This window comes from Dromiciops gliroides, chromosome 1 (genome assembly GCF_019393635.1).
Source record: "Dromiciops gliroides isolate mDroGli1 chromosome 1, mDroGli1.pri, whole genome shotgun sequence".
Taxonomy (NCBI): Eukaryota; Metazoa; Chordata; class Mammalia; order Microbiotheria; family Microbiotheriidae; genus Dromiciops; species Dromiciops gliroides.
Window position 1 is genome coordinate 144,831,290 of NC_057861.1, and position 27,338 is coordinate 144,858,627.

Here is a 27,338-nt window from a genome sequence, read left to right on the forward strand (position 1 = left end):
ATACAAGCATACATGCAAATATATATGTGTGTGTGCATGTATGTCTATATATGTCTCTCCCTACATGTGTATAAAACGCATATTTGTGTGGATGTATATACATATACACAGATACACAATGCACAATGAAGTATATGTATATATATATACAAACATATATAGTATGTTTATGTACATGTATATATACATATAGGTGTATATTATATATTAATATGTATGCATGCAAACAACAAACATCCTCACATATATGTGCATGCAAATACATATACATATAAAATAAAATGTACTTGTGGACAAATCCATGCAAATATATATACAACATAAAGCATTCAGAAGGATGGTAGAGTCCATATTTGAATCACAAATTTAAACTTGATGTAAAGGGGGGAAAATCTTAAAGCAGTTTATAATTGGAAATGTTTTTTTAAGAAAAAGGAAGGAAAGTAATAAGCATTTATTAATCACCTATTATGTACCATGTTCTGTGCTATGCAATTTATAAACATTATCTCATTTAATCCTTACAATAACCCTGGGAGGTAGCTACTATTAGTATTATTCTCATTTTACAGATGAAGAAACTGAGGCAGACAGCACTTAAGTAACTTGCCCAGGGTCACACAGCTAGTAAGTATTTGAAGCTAGATTCAAACTCGGGTCTTCCTAACTACAGCCACTGTGCTCTTTCTGCAACACTGCCACCTGCCTGAGCTGGTGGATTTCCTTTCCTTAGAGGCTCATTGGGTAGATTAGCACCTCTGGTGCTGCCTGCTCCACTTTCTAATTCTGTGATTCTCTTAAGTGTTCTCTGGAGAGGAGGGGGGAGGAAGGGAGACACAGAGACAGAGAGAGAGGAAGGGAGACAGAGACAGAGAGAGAGAGAGAGACAGAGAGAGCAATTTACCCATTTCTTCTACATATTCTTCAAAACCAAGGCTCCAACATTGTAGGCGGGCATAATCCCATTTGCTCTCCCATCATTTATGCCTTTAATACTACAATTAAGCGGGGGAATGGGAGAATGGCCAAGGAAAGGGGGACCAAGCCTCTTCAAGGCCCTGATGTGGCTTCCAGAGCAGAGTTTATAAATAACAGTGGATTCCTGCTGTTTTACCTCCAGAATCTTTTTTTTTCCCTTCACAAGGCTTTAGAATTCATGACAAAAGATAAAGGGAAGGCCTGAGGTCCTTCACTGGCTAATTAAACCATAAGAAGACCACATCATCTAGGATAAGGAACATCTAGCGTGAAGTATTTCTTGTTTAATTTCCTACATTTGAGTAATAATCTTATGGCTGCTGTAAATAGGCTAAATGACTGCTCAGAGTTATCACAGCCACTCTGACAATATATTAACCTTTCACTCATTGCTGCAAAGCCGCTGGAGCAGCTGGGGATTTTTTTTTCCAAACTAGGCTTGCATAAAATTGTGTGAAATTGGGTCTTGGGGAAAGGAGTTCCACTCTGCAGAACAAAGGTTGGCTGGAATCGAAAATAACACATCCCCAACTGCTTCCAACTGCAGAGAAACAGATGAAGCTTAAACACTGCAGGGCCTCTAGGGCTCTCATTTCTCCACTCCACCCTGACCCCCCCTGTTTGACATGAGAGCAGGTTTTCTTCTGAAGGCTAGTGCATCCTGCAGCATGATATTGGCCAGAGAAAAGGCACACAGTCGAAGGCTTTCCTTGGTTTATTCCTATTGTGTCTTTTCTGGAAGACCACGTATGCAAATGTAGTCAACAGAACTAGTAAGGAGCAAGGAGAGTCTCTCTAAGTGTAAGTTAGGGATGTCTATATGGATTGTCTAAATGTATAGAAGCAGCCTTTGGGTGGCATGGAGAGACATGAACTAAGGCCTGGCCTGCCTCAACAGACAGGAGGAGGACGAAAGACCTTGACTGTACTACCAGAACGCTAGCTTGCATGGCCCAGGAAGATTCAAAGAGTTATATGCTCTTGTCTCCAGGCTCCAACATAAGTATCAGTGTAGATTGTTTTCTGTTTGCCCCCAAATATCTCTGGTCTAGGGTTATGAAACAGGTAGGAGGCACAGTAAATAGAGTGCTGGACTTGAAGTCAGGTAGATTTATCTTCCTGAGTTCAAATCTGGCCTCAGACACTTAGCAGTGTAATCCTGGGCAAGTCACTTAACCCTGCTTGCCTCAGTTTCCTCATCTGTAAAATAAGCTGTAAAAGAAAATGGCAAATCACTCCAGCATCTTTGCCAAGAAAACCCTAAATGGGGTCACGAAAGGTCAGATATCACTGAAACAACTGAACAACAACTAGGGGTATATGAGGGCTGAAATTTAATATATGGAGCATTAATTGGGTGACTCACCAAACTATTGGGGTCCCGGAGATAATGAAGGACCTTTAGGTTCAAAGCTCCCTCCCCTCTGAACTGCCCTTTTAGATATTTCTCCCAGGCCAATAAGAAAGGAGCCTTACAGCTTCTTTTCCACAAAAGGATCAGATTTTATTACTTGGGAATTAATTAAACAACAAAGGTGTAATTAGTAAAAATCAAAGATAAGGAAGTAGGAAAAAGAAAATACAGATAAATTCTCTTAACTCTAAACTTAGCCTATGAAAACCAGATTGTTTCCAATTAAGCTAATGCAAAGGAATTTGCATTCACTCACCACACTTGGGATGTCTACAGTTGCTTGCACCAATGGAAAGGCAGAAGCAAGAGAGAGAGCTAGCTTTCCAGAAGGGCCTCAGCCTCCCCTCAGGGAACATTCAATCTTCCTCCCCCAAAAGGGGAGGTCCTTCAAAAACTGCCTATGGAGAGTTCTCCTTCTGACCTCAGTAGCATATGTAACTTCAGGGTGTGCCAGGTGTGGCCCCTTCCAAATGAGTCAGCTAAAACTCCAATAATTTTTACAACAGGTATGAACCTGGGTTCAAAAGAAAAGCCACTTGTCTGGTCAGCCTTAAAGGGTAGAGTAATCCTTAGCTTATATTCATTGTTAAACTCTGGTTGCACAGAAGATCATCATAAATAGCAAACAATAAGTAAAATCATTTATCCAAGCAAACAGCAAACAGCATCAGAGAAGTAATACAGATTAAAATATACCAGAAAATACTCAAGAGTGAATGAGCTCTTCAGCTGAAAGTCAGATAAATATCTAAGCTATAAACAAGAGAGAGAAAGATTGCACCCAAGGGGAAGTCTTCTCTCAAGCTTTGGAAGTTCAACATATTTGTATGCTGGCTTCACCTACATTTCTGCAGCTCTCAGGAGATGTTGGTGCTTTTCTCTTGCAAATGTCTTCCTCAACATTCTCCAGTGGTCTCAAGACAATCCCTTCATACCTCATGCTGAGTACACAGCATCTCACTCAGGTCCTTTCTGCCAATTAGTAGTCCCATCTCCCTCTGCTACGTTGCATGCAGTGCAATTCTGCAAAACCATCCCAGGCTTGATTGGCAGCTGGTTATATAGATTAAAAGGAAAGTTTAGGGCTGTCTTCAGACTATAATCTTCCTGAGGGCAGGAGCCTGTAGCATTATATTACAGCCTGTCTCCTTTCAGAATGGTGACTTGTAGAAGAGTACCCAGCACAATGCTCTGAACAGACTGAAGTGGGTAGCCCTGATTCTTCTGAATGAGAACATTTATTGTATGTTTACCATTTTGGATTTCATACAATGATATGTTTAACTTTACATACATGCCTGGTTTCTTCCCTAAATTTGACTTGGAACTCCTTGAGGGCAGAGGCTGAATCTTCTCTGTATTGTATGATACCCCCTTCTTCACCCTAGACTATAGTACCTTATAGTAAAGTGCCCAGCAAAGCTGAAGTGAAGAGTTCTAATCCCTCTGAATGGAAGTACTTCTTTGTATCATTTCATATTTCATATGATTCCTTGTTTGTGTATTTGCCTGGCTTGTACTATAAATTAGACTGTAAGCTTCCTGAAGGCAGAGAAATTGCCTCCTACTTCTCAATAACCTGAAATTATGTACAGAATTACATGTTGAATATAATTAAGTAACACCAATGAAATATGCAAAAAAAAGCCTGGTAAAATAAGTAATGGACTGGATTCATTTCACCCATATCATCTGTTTACTTAGAATTCATTCTTTCATTCCAGGCAAACATTTTACATGTGTTGGGATATTATAATTATAATTCTGGGGTGAAAAGACAATTCAATCAAAATCTTTAACCAAAATCTCCCCTAAATATATCAACTCTGTTCATTTCTCTCTAGAGATTCCTTTAGATCTAGCTATTTTCTTCTCCTGTTCACATTTGATTATCCTTTTTTAATGTCCCCCTTAGAGGAAGAAGAGTGAGTTCCTCTCCTTGCTATATCTCTTCTCCATTGAAAAAATGACCACCTTAAAAAAAAAGAAAAGAAAAAAAGGACAACCTTGTAAATTTCCAAAGATTGAAAGATCTGGAATTTTCATTGGCATTGGTAGCAGCATCCACCTTGGGAGCTGAGAGATATACCAAGAACAAGCTCAACACATCGAGGAAAGATAGCCTAAGGGAGCATATTGGATTTGGAGTGAAGTGTCAGTTATGGATTCTCTTAAGGTGCCGATATCAGAGCCCAGCAGAGAGCAAAATCAAAAACGAACTTCATGATAATTCAAAGAGAGGAGAAAGGGGATTGCTGGTAACCCAGACCTGGGAGTTACCCATTTGCCACATGTACTTGCTATATGAGAACCTTCCTGCCTTTGAACTTTCAATCTGAACCTATATTCACCAGGGACCTTGTATTTGCAAGAGAAGAGTACATACCCAGAGTTCTTTTTTAAACTGTCTTTGTTATACCACCTTAGCAAATGCCTTTTCTAAAAGGTAATTAAGTCTAATTGATTGTCAATAGGAAGCACAGCAGTGGGGGCTTATGAATGATAGTACAAGAAAAACCTAATGGTCTTTAAGTTTACTCCTAGAATCCTCAAGGAGAGTCATGGTCATTGTCCTCTCAGGATCATGCTCTGCCAGTGGGAGTGGGAATTGGGAGGTGATCCAAAAAAAAAAGAAGAGTGCTATTCTCAGATGAAGACATCCATAGGCTATTTACCAAATTTTTAGAATACACAAAACTGGATGTAATAGGTAATATAAGAATGACAGAATCAGATCCGAAAGGATGTTGAAAGGCTAACATAATGGGCTGAATAGAGTAAGATAGAACTTAATAGAAATAAATATCAAGCCCAACATTTGGGTTCAAAACATTAACTTCTTAAAATCACAAAATGTGGGAGGCATGGCTAGATACAAGTCTGTCTGAAAAGATATGGAGCATTTAATGGTCTCTGCTTAATATGAGTAAAGAGCGTGATGAAACATTCACCAAACTAATGTGACCATAGGCAACATTGAGAGTGTCTAGAACATAAGATGTATTGTCCTACTTTCCTCTTCCCCAGAATATCGTGTTCAGTTCTGAGTACTACACTTTCAGAAGGATGAGACAAGATGGCAAACACCCAGAGAAGGGTGACTCCAGTGGCGAGTAGACTGAAGAATATGCCATATGAAAATCAGCAGAAGGAACTAGTGATGTTCCATCATGAGTAGAGGAGACTTACGGGTGTGGGGTGTTGCAGGGATTTGCTAACTTTCTTGTATTATCTGAAGGGTTATCATGTGCAAAGGTATTATATTTGTTCTGATCATAGAAGGCAGAACTGGGAAGGATAGAGTGGGAATTGGCAAGAGGTAGATCTATATTTCAAATAAGGAAAAACTTCTTAACCATTCCACCTGTTGAAAAATTGAATAGGTTGCCTAGGAATATAATTGTTTTCCTATCACTTTGAGGATTTCAGAGGCTGGTTTATATGTCAACCAGTTCTTTGGGATGTTGTTAAAGGGATGCCTAGGTAGCCTCTGAGGTCTCTTCCAACCCTGAGATTCTTTCATTCTTTTCGTTGCTGTTGTGGTTGTTGTTTGTTTTTGTGGGACAACGAGGGTTAAGTGACTTGCCCAGGCTCACACAGCTAGTAAGTGTCAAGTGTCTGAGGCTGGATTTGAACTCAGGTCTTCCTGAATGCCGGAGGACCAATGCGCCACCTAGCTGCCCCCGAGATTCTTTAATCCTTAATATTTCCTTCCCCTCATGGTCTGGTGAAACCAGACTCTGCTGATTGTTGGGGGAAGGAGGGAAGGGTCCCAACAGTTTAAGCAAACATTTATTATCCTATCTTATGTGCCCAGCAATCTGGATATTGGGCATATTTACAAAAATTAAATAAGGATTAATATATTTTACATAAACAAACATGGATTTGTTCTGCAAACCAACCCACACATCAGGACTGATTTTCTCTCTCTTTTTCCATCGTGCAACACTGCTACTACAGGTGTCGAAAGTGTCCCTCCATCATTGCTACTATATAAAAATGGCCTGCTGCCAGGCCACCCCCAGCAGGGATGTTGGACCAAGCTAGAGTTCCTGTCTGGTAAATGTTTAATGACAGCCTTCGGAGGATAAAGGGATAAAGATGCAATTAAAACCTGCACTTCTGGACAGATACTGTGATCAGATTAGACTTTGGGGCATTATTTCAGTTTTTGATATAGTAACATTGTGTCATCTTCAGTACGCTGTCCCTGATCTAAGTAATCCCCTATTGATGTACATGAGGGAACTCATATCAAAGAATAATGGCATCTAAATCATTGTTTCTGACTCATTAAACAATTTCTACCAGTGAGTAATAATACTTTGGCTTTAATTAGCCTTTTCCTGAAAGGAAAAAAAAAGAATAACAGAGCTTTTCTATTTATTTTCTTATTCTAATCGGATTCCTCTGAGGAAAAAAGAGATAGGGATGTGGGGGGTATATGCCCCTTTTACAGATGGAGAAAATGAGGCCCAGGGAGCTTGGAACCTCCCTGCCCCCAAGATTCCACAGTCACAGTGGCAGAGCTGGCCTCAGTAGAATCTGTCTTGTGATGAAAAAGCCTGTGTGTTCTTTCCCTTAGATCATGGAAAGTGCTGAAATCCTTGCTTGCTGCAAAGCCCAAACAGCCTCCCCACAGAGACATGAGAAAACTCTAAGAAACTCAGAGGATACTAGAGAGTGGGCGGGGGGGGGGGGGGGGGGTAGGCGGGGCAGAATGCTTGGAAATCACCTAGTCCAAATCCCTTGTTTGACCGATGAAGAAACTAGGACCTAGAGAGGTGAGGTAACTTGTCCTAGGTCACACAGCTAGTTAGTGGCAGACCTGGGACCCAAATTCAGATTATTCTGAGTCAGAGGTCAGAGGTCAGTGTTCTCCACAGTGCCTTGGCAGAATGAAGGGGGGTGGGCAGGGGGAATGGGGGTGGAAGAGGGTGGAGGCAAGCAGAGCATGTGGCAAGAGTCAGAACGGGCCAAGTGTAGGTGGAGAGGTTGGCTGGAGATCAGAGGACAGGCTGGTTGGGGAAAGGGGGGCACTAAGTCTTTTTTGGGTTTTTGTGTCTTTACTGGGTCTTTACTGAAAGTATCTCACACCTTATGAGTACCATCTCTTACCTTCTTCAAGAGGCCTTTTCCAATCTTGTCACTTATTAGTCCTCCGTCTCTCCCCTTCTTTATATAGCTCTAAATGCAGGTTAAACATCTTGTGTTTACTCATTTGTGAATATGTTGCATCACACTAGATTCCAGTGTAAGCCCCTTGAGGGCAGGCATAGTTTCACTTCTATCTTCCTATCCCAAGGGCCTAGTACAATGCCTGGCAGAGAGTATCCCTTTAAATTCTTAGTGTCCTATGACCCAGCTGAAGGAGTTAAAGGACCCTCCCAAAGGCTAAAGGAGTTAAAGAACCTCCCTGTGGATTCCAAAGGCAGGCACCACTGACTCACCCTGGCCTATGGTACATTAAAGTAAATATTGAGACTATTAAAACAGGGCATCAGTGTAACGGTTGCTAACACAGACAGACTCAGGAATCAGAAGGGACTAAAAAATTTGGCAAGAACCATTGCAAAGAGCTTTTGGTCTTTCCCTATAGAAACACTCCTCACTGTGAACCTCATTCTCATTTTTTTGGTTTCAGCCGGGAACTGTTTATTTAATATATTCTGCTTTTAAAAATCAGTTTAAACATGCATCACTGCATTCTGTTTCCACTGCAAACTGGTCAGATCCAGTAATGAGTCCAAAAAGCTCCTATTTCAGTATGGATTAGCATATGTAGGGGACATTCCCTCAGACTGTCAGATTGTCCTAAGAAACCCAGACTCATCAATTAATTAGTCGGACATCAAACTCCCCATCTCTTCCCCCTTAGCCATTACTAGCCAGTAACTCTTGTTTCTTGGATAGCCTTTCTCGCTTTACTTCCATAATTCTACATATTATTTAAGCCCCTTTTAGCCCACTATTTATATTCTCTTACCTGTCATCTTTCTTTCCTTCTGTTTCTTCCAAGAATTATTTTCCCACTTCCAGTATTTGTCTCCTGTGTTTTCTCTTCCCTCACCCATTTTTCTTTGCTATCATCCTTTTTTTTTCTTCCTTTGGAGTGCCCTTGTCATCATCTAATTTCCTTTTCAGTTTTTTCATTGTTTATTTCTTTATTACCCCGAGTATATTTAAGATTGTTTTTAAACATCATTTTAAAAAACATTACATTCCTTCCTCAATATATCCCTTCCCCCGAGCTCTTTATTCAAGAAATTTTCTCTTATAATAAAAATTAAGAAAGAAAATGGGGGGAAAAGTTAGCAAAACCAGCCTGCACATGGACCATCTCTGAGAGTATATGCAACAGCAAGATATTTTGGGGGCAGCTAGGTGGCAAAGTGGATAAAGCACTGGCCCTGGATTCAGGAGGACCTGAGTTCAAATCTGGCCTCAGACACTTGACACTTACTAGCTGTGTGACCCTGGGCAAGTCACTTAACTCCAAATGCCTCACCAAAACAAAAAGGTTTTTTTTTGAAAAAAAAATTACTAACAAACTACATTATTCAGAATACTTCTTCAAAGATCCACGATCTTAGGTCAGTTTGACCCCTTAAATTTGTTTATTTTTTAACTGAATCTTAAAAAAAAATCATCAAGCACTTTTTGGGGCAGGAACCTTGTGACAAACATCCATACTTGAGCAAAACAAATTCTCACATTTGCCATGTCCCATGTCGTCCTGTACAGTGAGCCCCATCACCTCTCCGTCAGGGTGGGGGTGGGGTGGGGTGATGGCTTTCTTCAACCCTGGCCCTCTGGAACCATGGTTGGTCACTGTTTGATCAGAGTTATTTACATCTCTCACAATTATTCCTTTTTACAATGTTACTGTTATGGTATAAATTGTTCTCCTGGTTCTGCTCGCTTTACTCCACATCAGTGCATCCCTTTATTTTAAAAATGAGTAAACAGAAGCTCAAGCAGGTTAAGTGCTATGCCCAAGGCTGCCCACGTAGCAAGCAGAGAGCCTGGATTCAAAGCTGGAATCCAATATCCTTACCTCTTCACTCTGCCACAAATAGTTTTCCTGTCTTGGCAGGAAAAAAAAATTGTCAGTTAGTGGACGTCATTCTAGAGATGAGGTGTGAATAAAAAGAAAAATTAAAGCTAAAAAGTCAGTGTCAAGGGATGTTTAAAAGTTGATTTTTAAAGTTCATTATGTTGTCACATAGGGCAGCTGGGTGGCATGGTGAATAGAGTACTGGGTGTGGAGTCAGGAAGACTATTCTTCCTGAGTTCAAATCCAGCCCCAGACACTTACTAGCAGTATGACCCTGGGCAAGTCTTGTAACTCTGCTTGCCTCAGTTTCCTCACCTGTAAAATGAGCTGGAGAAGGAAATGGCAAAATCATTCTAGTATCTTTGCCAAGAAAACCCCAAATAGGTCATGGAGAGTCAGACACAACTGAAACAAATAAACAATAACAACAACAAAAACAACACAATGTTGTAACATCAGGGAGAAATCACATATGGGGATCAACATTCACATAGTAGTAATTCTCAATAGCCCAATTTTGTGCCTCCCTGTTTATGCCAGAGACAAGAGGAAGCACATGATTGATCTGAAGCTTGACTACATATGGGCACACAAACAGGCAGACAGAACACACACACACACACACACACAGAGTAAATCCATCCAATCAGGCCAAATGCAGACCAGAGAATTTTCCTTTCCATTGTGCCATGAAGCCTGCTAAAGTGAGGCACCAGCCAATGATCTGAGGAGGATAAATTCAGAAAGCCCTCAAGTTTTCTGAGAACAGTTTGTAAACCAACTGTTCCCATGGAGTTTGGTTCCAGAAGCCTGATCACCTGAGCAAGAGAGCCATAGTCCCACTGGGTGACCAGCCTTTATGCTTAATGGGCTGAGGAATTCAAGATGGAGTTTCCAGATCCCAAACCTAACAGAGTGTGTGTGTGTGTGTGTGTGTGTGTGTGTGTGTGTGTGTGTGTGTGTGTGTATGGGGTAGATAGGTGGCACAAGTGGATAGAAGCACTGGTCCTGAAGTTAGGAGGACCTGAGTTCAAATCTCACCTCAGACACTTACTAGCTGTGTGACCCTGGGAAAGTCACTTAACACCAATTGCTTTAAACATTTGAGACCATCTCTGGTCATCCTGATCTATATCTTGCCACTGGACCCAGATGGCTTTGGAGGAGAGAGTGAGGTTGGTGACCTTGCACACCCCACCCTCACTTAAATCCAATTCAGTGTAAATCATGGCATCACCCCAATGTCATGGTCTTTTTCGAGAATGAAGGACAAACAACAATATATGTATGTATGCATATATGTATGTGTATATATGTGTCTATATACATATATGTATATATAATCATATATATGTGTATATACATATATATGTATATACTCATATTCTATTTTGATATAAAAACTTATGTGGCACTATCAAGTTTGTAAAATGCTTTATATGTATCATTTCATTTTATACCCCTTTTTATAGGGAGGAAACTGAGGCTGAGAGGCTACATAACTTGCCCAGGTTATGTGACACATATAGTAAATGTCTGAGGCAAGATCTGAACTCTAGTTTTCCCAACTCCAGGCCAAGACCCCTATCTACTGTACTGCCTAGCAGCAGAATATTAGAACAGTCAGACAAACTCACGGTCCCAGTGATTCTGAGTCAAGTTGTAAACATTGATTAATCATATACTCCATGTCAGACACAGGGCTAAACACTGGGAATACAAAGAAAAGCACTGGTCCTCTCTCTGACCTCCCTCTTCTGCTTCCCTCCCCAACAAAACCAGTTTCTTCTCTCAAGAAGCTCACAATCTAACAGAGTCGACAATACTTCAATGGTTTGTCTGGGCTCTGAGCAGGGTTCATGCCAGCAGAACTCTAGGATTCCAAAAGACAGAGATGGTACCAATAATTATCTCAGTAAGAATAGATAGATTTCTGTCATGCACTGTATATTCAAGGCTACAGGCTTGTGTGGAATTAGCTAAGGCACACAGGGTGTCTTTAGAGCAGTTGGTCTCTTTTAGTGAAAATAAAGCTAATAGGCGTTTTTTCCCTGAAACAATAATAAGGCACATTGCATCTCCTATCCCCAACTCCTCTTTCTGCTTGAGGAAATTTCAGTTTGGTTGAAAATCTTTAGAGAGAAGGATGGGAAAAGGGGGGAGAAAGAAGTAAATGTAGGGAAAAAATCCCCAAATTTATCCAGGAAGAAATCCAATTAGGGAATTGTGCACTGTACTTTTCAAAATGGAAATGGTATACTCATTAAATTGCCCATTAACCAAATCTAGGAAAACAATATGTGGGAAAGGAGACAGACAGAGGGAGGATACAAAAGGAGTCTGCTAGATTTCCCAAAGACGGGATGGGGACAACTGAGAATGCAACCTATGTTGTAGCTGTACTACATTCTACAGCTGTGTGACAGCTGGTGGTGAGCCTTGACAATAAAGAAACTTTCTGGTAGTGAAGTATGATGCTAGGGGAAAGCTTTGTGGTTTTATGCCCAATACAAAATTTCAAACAGATATACTTTTTTTTTTTTTGGTGGGGCAATGAGGGTTAAGTGACTTGCCCAGGGTCACACAGCTATTAAGTGTCGAGTGTCTGAGGATGGATTTGAACTCAGGTCTTCCTGAATCCAGGGCCAGTGCTTTATCCACTGTACCACCTAGCTGCCCCAAACAGATCTACTCTTGGAGAAAAGAGCTTTGTCCTAGGCAGAACCTGAGGACATAACAATGGACAACATAATTCCTGACCCCAAAGTGTTTACAATTTAATGGGTAGAGGGTTGGGGAAAATATCTATGTCTATATGTATATCTATATGAAAGTGTGTGTATGTATGTATGTATGTATGTATGTATGTATGTATGTGTGTACATATACTTATATTCACATATGGATATATAGAGCTATAATATTCAGATACATATGTCTGGATAGCAAAATCTAGATATAAATATAAATAGAGATAATGAATTATAAGTGAAGCTAAGAGGGATCCAAGAAGACTGGAGGTGGGGAAAGGAGGCACAACAATAGCTAATAGCTAGCAGTTTTACTATGCTTTAAGGTTTGCAAAGAACTTTACAAATATTATCTCATTTTAACCTCATAACAACCCAGTGTTGGGAGTGTTATTAGCCTCATTTTACATGTAGCCCAATCCTCTCTAGGTTACTGGTAACTTCCATAAAGATGAGGAACCTGAGGCTGAGAGGTCAAGGGATTTCCCTAGGGTCAGGCAGCTAGCTAATCATCTGAGCCAAGTTCTGAACTCAGGTCTTTCTGGTTTCAGATACAGCACTCTATCCATTACAACAAACCACCTCCCAATAGTGATGACAGAAGGTTTCATAGCAGCAGTTCAATATGAGCTATGCCTTGAAGTAAGAAAAAGATTTCAGCATATTGTCTGTGAATGGATTCTCCCTTTCTAGTGCAGACACATTTCTGTAATGAAATACCCAGGCCCCTTCATTAATTGACTAATCTGTTAGCATATTAATACACAGGAGGTAGAATTCTGGCAGGCTCAAGGTAATTTCCAAATTTGCAGTAAAAGGATGGTAAACAGCATCTTTACTGGCTTGTTTTCTAGGTCTCTATTGTCCAACTGCTCAGACATTTGTTAAGGGATTAATGTTGGCTGGACACCATGCTAGGCACTGGTAATGAATGAATTAAATAAGACAAAGTCCCTAATAGCACTCTTTGAGGCAGCCAAGAATGTGCAATAAAGTGGGTGTTCAAAGACTAGAAAACAAATTTAAAAAAATGTAGCACACAAATGCAACAGAATCGTATTGTACTATAAAGATTCTTCAGGAGGTCCAACTCAAATGTCTCATCATAGAATGGAGGTGCCACTGGGTTCTGGAGTCCTATGTCAACATAATGCTAGATACAGAAAGTTCTACCATGCTGATTTAAGTACAGAAAGGCTCATCAACGGTAGAAGGCCCACCATGTGATGAATTCTTTAGTTCAGAGTAATCCATGAAACAAAAGAAAAACACAAAATGCAATACAAAATGAGTATCATTCATCCATCCATCAAAATCATTCAAGATTCTTCAGAAGATATAGCAAGAAAATCAATGTTCTGATAATAATCAGTAAGATGAAGCAAACACCAGGGAGATGCATGTTCAATAAAGGTGTCTGTCTCTGTGATGGAAAACTAGAATCCAAACTGAAAAGGGATTTACTGTGAATGGAGGGGGTCTCCACATGCTCCTGTTTATATGTAACATTGTCCTCCCATCAAGCTACAGAACATTCCAGAGACCCATGGAAGAGATCTGGAACCACTCACTATAATTTGGTCTTATTATCTACACAGAAAAGACCAAGTGAATGATGAATGGCTATTGCTTGGATTACAACATGCTAGATAGGCTCTCAAGCTTGTCCATCAGTATGATTATACATATGTACAGTGAGTTGGGTCTAGAAGTGAACATAAAGAGGAAGGCAACAGGGATTTTTTTGGGGGGAAGTTTTAAAACTTCTTTAGAGATATCTCAAGCTTCCCATAAAAACAATGACCTATATATATATTAATAGCAGCATTCTATAGGTATTCTATATGTCAGTGAAAAATGGAACATAACAATCTCTGAAGAATTAAAATTAGTATCTTAGAGAATGTAGAGGAACAGGATAAGTGGGAATAGGCTGAGACATATAACCAAAAAGGAATTTTGAAATAGAAGAAATGCCATTGAGGAAATGTATGATAAAAATAGAAAATGGGTTGGTCATGGGGCACAGGTGAAGAATGGCAGGTAAACAGCCAGGGTGCTCTTCTGGTATCTTTACAATGTCAGAAGAGAGTAAGGAAGGCCTCTAACCCCTTGTGTGTATGGGTCTTATTGTTGAATTTAGGGAAGATGAGGACAAGGATCATGAACTCTGAAACATTATAGAGATTAATGGAAAAGATCTGTAACCACCCAATAGAATTTGTACTTCTCATCCACACAGAAAAAACCAAGTGGATGATGAATGGCTATAGCTCATATTATAACATGTATGTAAATGGCTGGATAGTGAGAGGCAGGAAGAATAGGTTCTGATCTGAATCATAGGAGGGAACTTACAAATTTGAGATCATTAATCTATTTGAGTATCTGTGTAGATGAAATGATGAATATGAGGACCCACATGGAGAAAACCTAAAATAAGCAGAACTCAAAGAATTGCAGGCACAACAACCACCACTAACGATCAGTCAAAGCAGTGTGATCAAATTCAAATAGAAATCATATATAAGGATCCCTGCTGGCTCCAGTTTGAGTTAGAATTCGGAAGTGTTGTGGGCTGTGTATTTGACACCTCTGTCTTAAAGGAAGCTAGACTCCGAGTAATTGAAAAAACCAAAGAGAGACCCAGAAAACAAATAATGAAATGTGAAAAAATAAATATTAATAACAAATTTCTTGGGGACCCAGAGATCTAGTTTCAATTATCTCCCTCCCTACTTCAGAAGGTTCAGTTCTTGTTCAGGGCCAGCCCTAGCAGTACAATAGGAATGGAGATAGACTCTTTTGTCTAGTTCAGTGAACTGATGGGATTAAACCACACCCTTTGCCTTGTGCAATTTAGAGGTTACTCTTTTGGATACTTCCCCCTGTCATCTGTAGAGATCATTTTAATATGGACTACCCTCAAGTCATGTCAACCAATGGAATTGAATGATGCTAGCCAATTAGCTTTGATCAATGTATAGTGACCCGCCTCTATCAAAAGAGGATAAGAGCCAAGACCAAGAGGTTGGCACCATTTTAGGCTTGAGTCAGAATGCTGTTGGTTTGTGTGCACCTTCCTCTTAGGACAAGGTAGGTTTGCAGGCCATGTGCTCTATCTCTGAGAGACATGGTGCTGGGGCTTTTCTGTTTGTGTTAACTGCCACACAGTCAATTCTTTACTAATATTTAATATTAGTTAATAAGAAATGATTACTGCCAAAATGGGTACAATAGCCATTATTATATAAATAGCCATTAATATATAAGTAGCAAATAATTTTAGAAAACCCAGCCTAGCCCCAATAATTAAAAAAACACACAGAAACACCTCTCCCTGCTCTTGACAGAGGGACCAGTAGGATATAATAATAATAATAGTCACAATTGCTGGTAAATATGGTCATTTAAAGTCATACTGTCACTGTATCGGAAAGAAAGAGGGAAATATTTATTAAGTGTCTACTATGGGCCAGGTATTGTGCTAGGTGCATTACAAATATTATCTCATTTGATCCTTGCAGCAACCCTGGATTATAGGTACTATTTTTTTAAACATCTTTTTTTTTTTTTTTTACATTTTATAGTTGAAGAAACTAAGGCAGGCAGAGGTCCAGTGACTTGACCAATTTCACATAGCTAGTGTCTGAGTTTAGGTCTTTCTGATCCCAGGGCAGCTTGGTGGCATGGTGGTTAAAAGGATGGGCTTGGAGTTAGGAAGACCTAAGTTCAAATCTGGCCTCAAACACTTATTAGCTGTGTGACCTTGGGCAAATCATTACTTAACCTTTTTGCCTCAGTTTCCTCATCTGTAAAATAAGCTGGGGAAGGAAATGACAAACCACTCCAATATCCTTCCCAAGAAAACCCCTAAAGGGATCATGAAGAGTCAGACTTGACTGAAAATGACTAAACAACAACAAACTTCTTGATTCCAGGACCACACCCTTTTCTACTGTGCCACCTGAGTGTCTTTTGTGGAATTTTTTTTCTTTCTTCTAGGTTTGAATGGGAGTGGTGATATGGAAGGTACAAACCTAGGGGAAGAGAATAACTCTATTACATCTATAGCCAAAGCCTCAAATAAAAACATGACTTATCCATAAGGCCAACCAAAAATCTTGGAAGAAATGGAACAAAATTTTAGATGATACTATAAATGAAATGACAGCTCTAGATGAAAGAATTAGAAAAGGAATGAGTTCTAAAGAAAACACTTAGAAAAAGAATTAACAACTAAGTATAAAAGGTGCAAAACCTTACTCAAGTAACAGAATTCCTGAAAATTAGAATGAACTTAGAGATCATTGATTCCAAAAGATAATAAGAAAATATTAAAACAAAATCAAATAAGTTAAAAAAAGAAAAAATATGTCAATCATATCATATCACAAACAACTGAACTGGAATATAGGTCAAGGAGAAAATCCATGGATGTCTATTATATTGAAATAATTGTCTATGGAAATCTACTTTGGATGTTCTGGGTAGCTTTTGATTAAGCACCTGGGATCTCCTAGAGAGTCATTAGGCAAGAAACCACTGAAGGTTTGTAGAACCCAATTTTTCCCCCGTTGATTTATTTCAACATTAATTAAAACTTGAGGGAGCAAATAACAAGGCTTTTCAAGGGGGAGAAGTTAGATGGCACTCCCATCATGAAAAAAAACAAAAAAACAAATAAAACCCTTTTGTTGAGTTGTGGGATCATCAAGACAATTGCTACTGCCAATAACTACTAGGAAGTATTCTTTCCTTCCTAATAGTGGTGCCAACAACATAAATAGGGATTCTGGGAGGAGAGACAAGTTTTAGGGGAAAATAATAATTAGTTTTGGATATAGTTGAGATGTTGTGTGGAGGTATTGGTTTGGCACAACAGGGTTAGGAACTGTTAGAAGACTTTCCATATTTGTCTGAATATTCATTGTGGAAAATCAGTGCAGCTATGGGGTGCCTATTTACACGACTGGCTTCCTCTGTATGTGTTTTCCTGTAATGTATACTTGTGACTTTGGAACGTCATGGGGCCAGGCAATAAATTACTACAGGTCTTAGTCAAAGATTTCACCAAAGCCTGGGCAATGATGATTCTGTCATAAAGTCAGCAACTGTCACTGATAACATCTCTGAAACATTATCTCCTCTTACTACTATATCATATTATTTCTCAAGGTAGAATGGATAAAACTTTGTAACTAGATGGATGTGAGGCAAAAGGGAAAGGGAGTCATCAAAATCAGGAAACTCAAAGTTATATGTCTAATTGCCTAGAGGTACTTAGGTGGTCCAATAGATAGAGCTTCAGACTTGGAGTCAGGAAGACCAGACACTTCTTAGCTGTGTGATCCCTTGGGCAAGTCACTTAACCTCTATCTGCCTCAGTTTCCTCAACCTTTAATGATAATAATAGCCCCTACCTCCCAAGGTTGTTTGAGGATCAAATAAGTTAATATCTATCAAGTATTTAGCACAGTGCCTGTCACATGGTAGATACTTAATAGATCCTTGGTTCTTTCTTTCCTTACTAATAGTGCTGCCAAGAACATAAACAGCAATGTTGGAAAGAAGGACAAGTTTTAGAGGGAAATAATGCTTAGTTTTTTATAAACTTGAGATGGCATATGGAGGTATTACTTTGACACTACAGGGTCAAGGGTAGAGAAATTCATTTGAAGTGACAGTTGAAGTCCTGGAAGTACATGAAAACACCAAGAGAGTCCATACACAAGTACATATACACATACATATGTACACGTGCACACTCATAATAAATACTGTGTGTCTGTCCATGTCTATATGTAGATATACAAATATGTGTGTAAGCATACATGTATACACATAAATGTATGTGTATACACACACAGAAGAGGGCTCATGAAAGAGCCTTAGGTGACATCTATATCTTTTTGGTTAACATTTCACTAACTGGGGTGGGGGGGATTTGGAAAGGGGCTATAATCACAAACCTCTCCTCTCTTCCCATCAGCTTGAATCAAAATGACAGATCTTAGAAAAGGGGTAACGATGGGCCAAGGGACAGGACTGATGAGCTTGATTTATGTTGTTAAAAACTTTAAAAGCTTTTAATTTAAACCCGATCTTGCCCTTTAAAAAGTCAACACTCCAAGTGATAGTTAAATCTGGCATTTTCAAACCATGCTGTCTGTCCTTGGACATCCTCCACATGCCCCCACACCCCCACTGAAATTTAGACTCTTTCTTTGGGACCTTTGGCTCTGATAGGTGAGCTCACCTTATCTTGCCTGGAACCAGCATGCTTTGCCATTTTCTGGCCATTTCCAAAGCACTCCTCCTACACTCTAGCCATCCTTCCCTTCCCTTCTCACACGTTAACGCCCCATTTCCCTATTAGAATGTAAGCTTCTTTTGTTTTTTTTTAATATGAATTAAGTTTACTTTATTGAATTTACAAAGCAGTACAAGTCACTTCTAATATTTTATTCACAACTGGTTGATTGGTCAGAAATAAACAATAATAACTACAAAGAGACTTTTTTTTCCAAATAAAGAGAAAGTTTTAAAAAACTGTTATGGTAACAAATCCATATAAGTCAGAGTTGTAATAAAAGTTCATTTCTATCACAGCTCCATCCCTATCTCTCCTAGTTTTATTCCTTCCTACCTACAAGGCTTGGTCATCACTGCCTTCTTCAGAGTACCTGAAAATTTGGCTTTTTAAAGATATTTTATAATTATACTGATAGATAAAAATATATCTATGTGTTAAACCCAGAATATTTAGGATGTGTAAGAACAAAATGAATGTGAAAACTGCACTAGACTAGAAGCTTGTGCTCAACCTTTATCTGAAAGCATCAACCGATACTTCCCAGATTATAGATTATATTGCTGAAAAACACAAATCCTATGCCATTAAACTTTAACAGAACGTTCCAACCAGTACATTTTAATTGGCAGCATAAACAGGTTAAAACAGACAAACAGGTTACATACTTAGAGAGGCACTTTTGAAAATTTAAGTGTAAGAATGTAAATACATTTCACCAAATAAAAATTGTCTTACTTTACAGATTGGTGAATTTATCGCCCCAACCACAGGAAGAGTTCTTACTAATACATTCAGGAATTACAGTGTCCAGGAAAATCTCAAATTTTCTGACTAAATCAAATACCAAGCACATACAAGTATGACAAATGAACTCAAAACTTGGTTTGCAAACAGTGAATCTTAAATTCAACAAATATTTTGCTGAAGAACTTTTGCTCAATCCCTTCCTAAAATTTTCTTTACAAATTAAATATACATTCTCATTCTCTTAAACTTTGAAAAAATGTGTTTTGATATGTTTTTATGCAAAAAAATTATTTTTTAACAAAAAGATTTAGAAAATTTTGGTTCAGAAAGGGATGAGACAACTCCTCAGGAACTGTGACTCCATATTTGAGGTCTGCCAAACAGTGTAAGCTTCTCTAGGAAGAATAGTGTCAAAATAGCGGCACTGTATTCACTGGGCCTACCCAGGGTATATGGATCATGTGGCAGGAAGCCAGAATGTAAGCTTCTTGTGAGCATTGACTTGCTTATATTTCACAGTGCCTGGAACACGCTAAGTATTGAAGAAAAGCCTTTTCTAAAGCCTTTAACAAAGTACAAAATCAACTTATTAAAAAAATCTTACAAAGTATAGACATAGAATCTTTTTTACGATTAAAAATATCTAAAACCCAAAACAAGCACTATATATAATGGATTTACGTTAAAGTTTTCCCAATAAATATAGGACTAAAGTAAGGATGCCCCTTTTCCCTGTTATTATAATGCTACAATTATAGAAATGTAAGCAACAGCAATAAGATAAAAAAAAAATTAAAAGTATAATGATAGGCAAAGAGGAAACAAAACTATTATTAATTTCCCCAAAGTTGCAGGTTATAAAATAAACTTTTAAAAACATCAATATTTCTTGTTTTACATGATTACACATGTATAACCTATATCTGATTGTTTGCCATCTTAGGGAGAGAAGAGGGAAGGGAGGGAAGGAAGGAGGTATAGAATTTGGAATTCAAAACTTAGGGAAAATGTTAAAAATTGTTTTAGCATGTAACTGGGGAGAAAACATAAACAATTTAAAAATCGGTATTTCCATGTAATTAACAATAAAATTCAGGAGGCAATAACAGAAAGGGGAGTCCCATCTGACAGAAAAACAAAATGCATAAGCTATTTTGGAGTCAATTTAGGAAAGCGTACTCACTACAGAGAAAGCTTCAGAGAGGTGGTAGCAAGCCAGGCTAGGCTAGCCTTGAGTTCTTTCACATTTTCATCAGTGACTGTTCTGTGTGGCCCTGGCTGCTGATTCTCTGAGAGAGGTAACTGAGAGCTCATAGACCCACAACATAACAGGATCACAGACTTAGATCTGGGAAGGACCTTACCATTTTTTATTGCAGGGATGCATGTTTCTCTTTGGGAGTGCATCTCCAATGTATGTAATGGAAGACAATGTCAAAAAGAAAGAATGTTGTTTTCCATATAACTTCTTAAGAAAATAACCATTTACCAAAGGGTGCCTATGATGCCCTTCCCCGTGATGAAGCAAAAACAATTGTGGCATTGTTTTTGTTTCTTGGGAAGAAAGGGCAGGAAAGGTTGTTTTCTCTCCACTGAGATATGTATAAAATTGAAGTAGGGCAAAGAGGTAGACCATCTCAAGGGGAAGCACTCCTGATCTGGCTACACAAAGCAGTTTTCTTCTATTCTGTGTGTGTGTGTCTCTGTCTTTAAAAATTATTTTTACTTTGATTTATTTTTTATTTATGTAATAAAACAAGAATTTCTATAACATAGTATAATAAAAAAGATGATTGCAAATTAAACTGCAAATCTATTATGTACAATTTGTTATTCCTCTTAAATATAGAATAAAGTTATCGTGTATATTTCTTTTTTCTTTTTTCCCCCTCTTCCCCCCCAGGTGACTACTATTAGATGCAAATATGTGTGTGTGTATATATATACGTATATATATATATATATATATATGTAAAATCATTCTATACATACTTCTATTTATCAGTGATCCTTAGTGAACCCAGATGTCTGACAGTTTTACCATGTGTTCCCAAACATGAGCTCTGGGATGACTAGTGATTAATTAAATAAGAACAAATGTATTTTATTATTGGAAGAGGACAGCAAGCAGGGGAAACTCTGCTAATCAGAGGTGGAATAGCTCATTTTGAGCAGGTGAGGAGAAGACAGTGGTCCCTCAAACAGCAATCCTAGTTGGGCATCCTGCATGGAATTTTTAAAGAAGAGACTGGTGGTCCAACACTGGGAAGTCCTTTGTTGCCCCAGGATCCCCTTAGTCATCTCAGTAAACTCTGGGGGCTTGACTAGTTCGGCTCCACCATTCTGGAGAAGTTCGATTGGCGAAAGATTAGAGAGATTCGATTCAGATCTCTCAGTAGATAAGAATTTTCAAAGCATGCTAGAACTGGCTTGGCCTTCCAGGAACCCTTCAAAATCCCGGGAGTCAGCCTATTCTTTGACCTGAGACCTTCCTCATTCCAAAAAGCAGCCTGCCCCCGCGTGTCCAGAGTCAGCCTGGGTTCTGGGAGTGGACTACCTAGTGTGAATCCTGCCAGTCCTGTGCAGAAAGGCCTAGTAGCTTAGCTTCAGGGGCCCCTAAGCTCCAGGAGAAGTTCAGATACCTGGGATAACAGGAATAAAATACCTACAGGTAAGATCAATTCTTCATTTTAGCCAGCTCCCCAAAGCTGCAAATAGCCTTTTTCTTTTCAAGTTGGAGGAGAAATCCAATAGTTTGTATCACTTGCCACTATGAATCTGATAAAAAGCCTTTCCTGAAGGCTATAACAAATGGCAATGTGAGCCTTTATGTTAACTCTGCAATATTGTAATACACAGCTGGACCATTCAGACTGTATTGATCTTGGACAGTTGCTGCCTTGTCATGTGTCTCAGCACAGCATTCCACTAGCTTCACTGCTGCCTTTATCCCTCATTAGATGCTGGCCATCACAGAGGAGGGGAGGTGGGTGAGTGTGTGTGTGTGTGTGTGTGTGTGTGTGTGCACACGCGTGGGTGGGTGGGTGGTGGGGGAGGGGTGGTTGGGAAGGGACCTGAGCTTCTATAACACAGGGTTAGTGCTTGGCTATGATTAATATTTGAAATCTTCTATTCCTCCCAATTTGAAGCTATTCTCTCCTTTCTCAAATTTCTCATGCAACTCTGGTCCCCACAATGAGCTTAACCCTATTCTAATTTGCATTAAATTTACTGCTATAAGATGCCTCTTTCCTTTTATGAGACTGTCTCGAGGGGCTATGTTGTTTTTCACTTTTGTAGTAATATATGGCCAAGTTTAAAATAAAAATTTTGCTCGACTGCTGCTCCTTCTGTGAAGCCTTTGGGGATTCCCCCAGTTATTAGCCCCCCCCCCCACCTCCCCATCTTCAAATTACTCTGTTTTGCCTTAGCTGTGTACACACTATTCCCTCAGCAGAATATCAATTCTTTGAAGATGGTGACTTCTTCGTTTTTGTCTTTGTATCCAGGGACACTGTCTTCTGTAGCGTTCCTCCTACAAGATACTCCTTCTCTTGACTCTGAACATTTCCCCTATGCCTGGGATGCTCTCCCGTCTCCTCTCCATCTTCTGTCTTCCTTCAAGTCTCAGTGGAAATGCCACCTTCTGCAAGAAGCCTTTCTCAGCCCTCTTTAATCTTAATGTATTCTCTCCCTTGCTTATCTTCAATTTACCTTGTATATGCCTCATTTGTGCATAGTTGTCTGCATGTTGTTACCCGCCATTAGGTTGTAAGCTCTTTGAGAGCAGGGGTTGTTTTTACCTTTCTTTATACCCCCAACACTTAGTACAGTGCCAGACATATAATAAATAGTACGTGCTTAATACATGTTTGCAGACTGAATAACTGATTTGTATCTTAGCCAGTCAATAATGCTTCTGGAATTGAATCAGCAAATTGTTACAGAAAAATTGTTTGCTGTGCCATCTTTGACTCTTCAGTTATCTCATATCTGCTAAATCCATCCATTTGCCAAGTGTTGGTCATTCAACCTTGGCCACCACCTTTTGCATCTGGCCCTTTCTCTTGGCACAGTCAGCATCCTAATTTAGACCCTCATTATCCCTACTTGAATTGAATCATCTATGAAAAGCACAGTTCCTTCTAAGAAACCAAAAAATAAGTTCACAAATGTGTATTGGTTCATTAATCCTAATAATAGCCCAATGAAAAGGGGGAGATGTGGGTATTATTTCTATGATGTTTATTTTATAAATAAGAGTAATATAAGAGAAAGAGTTCTTATCTAGGAATCATGAGTTACAGCATTACAGAGTGATCTCAGCATTTCAGAGGATCTCAGTAGCTATCTCATTCAATCTGGACCTAAATAAGAACTTCTATAACATAGTACCAAAGAAGTCATTTGGTCCCACTTAATCAACAGGTATTTATGAAGTGCCTGGTATATGTGCTGGAGACACAAAGAGTAAACCAAGACCCTGCCCTCAGAGGATTCTGATTAAACATCTCTAGGGGAAGGAAACTCTGCTTTCTCCCAAATCTGTCCATTGCATTTCTCGAGAATTTAACTCTTCCTGGATTACATCTCTGCCTCTGTTGCTAACTTTCCAGGTCACTTTAGGCAAGTCATTTCACTTCCTTGTCTTTAAAATGGGGATATTAGATGGTATCTGTTTTCTCTTTCAATAGTTAACTACCCCACGTACCAGTGGACAAAGGCTCGCTTGGCGTACATCAGGTCAAACTTGTGGTCCAGCCTTGCCCATGCCTCTGCAATCGCCGTGGTGTTACTCAGCATGCACATGGCCCGCTGCACCTTTGAGCCAGGTGAATTCTCAGATGCCAGGGAGGATCTGGCTGCTCTGGAGAAAGATTATGAAGAGGTGGGCGCAGAGGCAGAGGAAGGGGAAGAATACTAGTGAACAACCCAGCTGAGGGATGCCAGAGAGTCTCCCTTCTCACCTCCTACAAGTAGAACTGATTACATAATTTGTTTACAAATAAACATTTGCGTATTAAAGTAAAAAAATAAAATAGTTAACTACCACCAGAGGGGTAGTTAACAACAGTAACAACAATAGGTGAGACTCCTATAGATTTTAAGGTTTGCAAAGCACCTTAACAACACTGTGTCTTTTGGTCCTTACAACTACCCTGTGAAGTAGGTATCATTATTATTTCCATTTTAAAGATAAAGAAACTGAGCCTGAGGGAGTTAACATGAATTGAGCAGGATTAGACAACATATAAGGCTATATTTGAATTCAGACCTTTATGATTCTATGTCAAACAGTTTATTCAGTGTACCACCAGTCTGACTGGCCTTAAACTTTTCAGTTCAAGGCTCCTAATTCTGGGCCCCTTAACAGCCACTTCTTTCCTACTTTCAGATAGAATATCCATTCTATTCTTAGTCTATAACAGCATGTTCTGTAAGTGGCCGCAGTTTCTGGCTCAGAGACGATCTGATTTTACAAATATAAACACTCATACATATCTATTAAGGAAACAGATGAAACCTCCTGCAAAGACTCCAAGCCCCCCAATCTCTCTGACAATGTCATCAACTCAATTCATTGGTAGCTGTCATTGGCATTCAGGGCAGACACACTCCAGAGCATTTGCCTTACAAAGAGTTATTATTGTGAGTCTCCAATGTAATTCAGCATCCTAAAAATGAGGAAGATGAAGGCGCATTGACAGCATTCATTGATGAAAAGACAGAGGCTGCACAACATGGTGCTTTATGTACCTGCCTCCTGGAAATCACACAGAATTACCAATCAACTTTGCCAGTTTATATGATTTGGTCAGCATGGAAGTGTGAGAGATGAGAGATGGAGGACACTGAGCTGCATCTGCATTACCCAGCTGGAGCTAAACTCTCAGCTCTGTCTTGGGACATAGTCAAGGGTTTTTCATTCTATTTTCTTTTTTAAGTCTGATTTCTGAAAAGTGTAAATAACCTTTTCCATTCATATGATTCTAAGACTGTAGATTTAGAGCAGGGAGAGACCTCAGAGGTCATTGAGTTCAACACTATCATCGTACAGATGAGGAAACTGAGGAACAAAAAAGCTAGTGACTGGCCCAGGGTTATACAGTTAGTAAATGTCTAATGTAGGATTTGAACTATGTCATCCTGGCTCCAACTCCAAGGCCCTGTCCATTAACACCATGCTGCCCTATTAGGATATCAAAAACGTATACCCCCTCCAAAAAAAATTGTAGCATTTAAGGATTAATTGGTCAATATTCTGTCTCTCTCTACTCTCAAGGGTCACCTTCTACATAAAGCTTTTCCTGATTCCTCCAACCCCACCCCCTCAGCTGCTAGAGCCTTTTCTCCTCTGATGACCTTGTAACATTCATTTTTACCTATCTTCTACATATACTTAAATATGTACATGCTGGCTCCCACATTAAAATGTAAGCTCCTTGTAGCCAGGGACTATTGCCCTCTTGTCTTTGTATCTCCAGCATTTAGAACAGGATACAGCAACTATGTTAAATAAATGCTAGCTGGTTGGTTGGGGGATTGAAGAACGCTCAGAAAACAAGACACCTACAACTTTAAAAGCCGATCCTTTAGGGAGTGATCTTTCACTTTTATAAAGTCATCCTTCTCGTTAGAAAAAGTATTCTCCATCGGGTTCCATTAAAGACAATGACATTAACACACTTAAAAAATTAACTTCTAGGCCATTTTATTTACACGCTTCTTCAGGGATAAGGCACCGTGGGTTTGTACAGTTCATTAATGCTTAGTTGTTATGAGGAATTCAATGGTAACAGTTTTGAAAGGATTATAACTTATTTCAAATGATCCCTACAACCACTCTTGGAGATCACTAAGACACCTGCTATTATTTCATTTAATGGATTAGGAGAATGAGGTTCAGACAACAACTAAGATAACAGCCAAGTTCACACAATTAGTAAAAGGAAAACCTGGGATTATAACTAAAGTCCTTTGATTCCAAGTTTACAATCTTCCTTATCACATACTACACTGTCTTTATTTTCCAATGAAGTCCCAATAGAAAAATGGGAAGGCATTCTTTTATTGCCAGCATGCTCTTGAAGGAAAGAAAACGTCTTTAGCCCTGAAGTATATTGTAAGGTCATGGTATAATAGACCTAGAATTTTAAGGGATGAGGGAGGCTTTCTAGTCCTGTCTTGTTTTACAAATGAGGACACTGAGGCCCAGGGTGGTGCCCAAGGTTATAGAGATAGTGAGCCTCAGAGGTAGGATTTTAATCTATGCCCTCTGATATCAGAAATTCCTTAGGAACTTAGTACATATTAAAATACTATGGAATTGAGGCATATTAGTATTTAGCAAAAAGATCCATAAACTTAAAAATCAGAAGAGGTTGAGTACAGATCCTGGCTTTGCTACTTATCAACTATATGACCATGGGTAGGTCACTTAACTTTTTTTTTTTTTTTGCAGGGCAATGAGGATTAAGTGACTTGCCCAGGGTCACACAGCTAGTAAGTGTCAAGTGTCTGAGGCCAGATTTGAACTCACATCCTCCTGAATCCAGGGCCAGTGCTTTATCCACTGCACCACCTAGCCGCCCCCATTTATCATTTCTAAGCTTGAATTTCCTCATCTGTAAAATGGGGATGCATTCCTATCAGTTCTAAGAGTCCCCAATGTATCTCAGATTTATTTTGATGAAAGGTCTTTTAAAATTTACTGTGAATAAAAGCCTCTTAAAGTAAAATTTTAAAGTATAACACATATGAATGTTGTCGTTGTCATCATCATCATCATTCTTTCAAAACCCCAGTAGGAACAAGAATTTTCCTTATCTAAACTTGTTGATCACTGGCACTTTAGATTACACCACAAAATTTGTTTCAGGCAGTATAAAAAACTCCAGAACTTTGTCCATACTTGGTCAAGAAACCCACATTTAATCTATTTGCATAAAAGTCAGCATGGTACACTGGGAAGAACATGGAACCTGAAGTCATAGGACTTGAATTCAAATCCTGACTGTCACTTACTACCCACATGACCTTGGACAAATCAGTTGGCATTTATAGACCTTAGTT

General features: G+C 39.2%; 1 protein-coding gene and 1 long non-coding RNA gene across 4 annotated transcripts in view; one reads left to right on the plus strand and one right to left on the minus strand.

Annotated features, from left to right (window-relative positions):
- The window catches only part of CPQ (carboxypeptidase Q), a 628,024-nt gene that overhangs the window by 12,191 nt on the left and 588,495 nt on the right, over nt 1–27,338 (minus strand). The gene's annotated exons all lie outside the window — the stretch shown is intronic.
- Nucleotides 15,255–26,788, plus strand: LOC122749813. 3 transcript variants are annotated; one of them, XR_006355716.1, is made up of 4 exons: nt 21,760–21,936; nt 22,125–22,251; nt 23,960–24,153; nt 26,728–26,788. It is a non-coding gene; the product is annotated as an uncharacterized LOC122749813 (long non-coding RNA). The 3 variants fall into 3 exon arrangements; XR_006355714.1 differs by lacking the exons at nt 21,760–21,936; nt 26,728–26,788 and adding an exon at nt 15,255–15,298 and having other exon boundaries at nt 23,960–24,345; XR_006355707.1 differs by lacking the exon at nt 26,728–26,788 and having other exon boundaries at nt 23,960–24,345.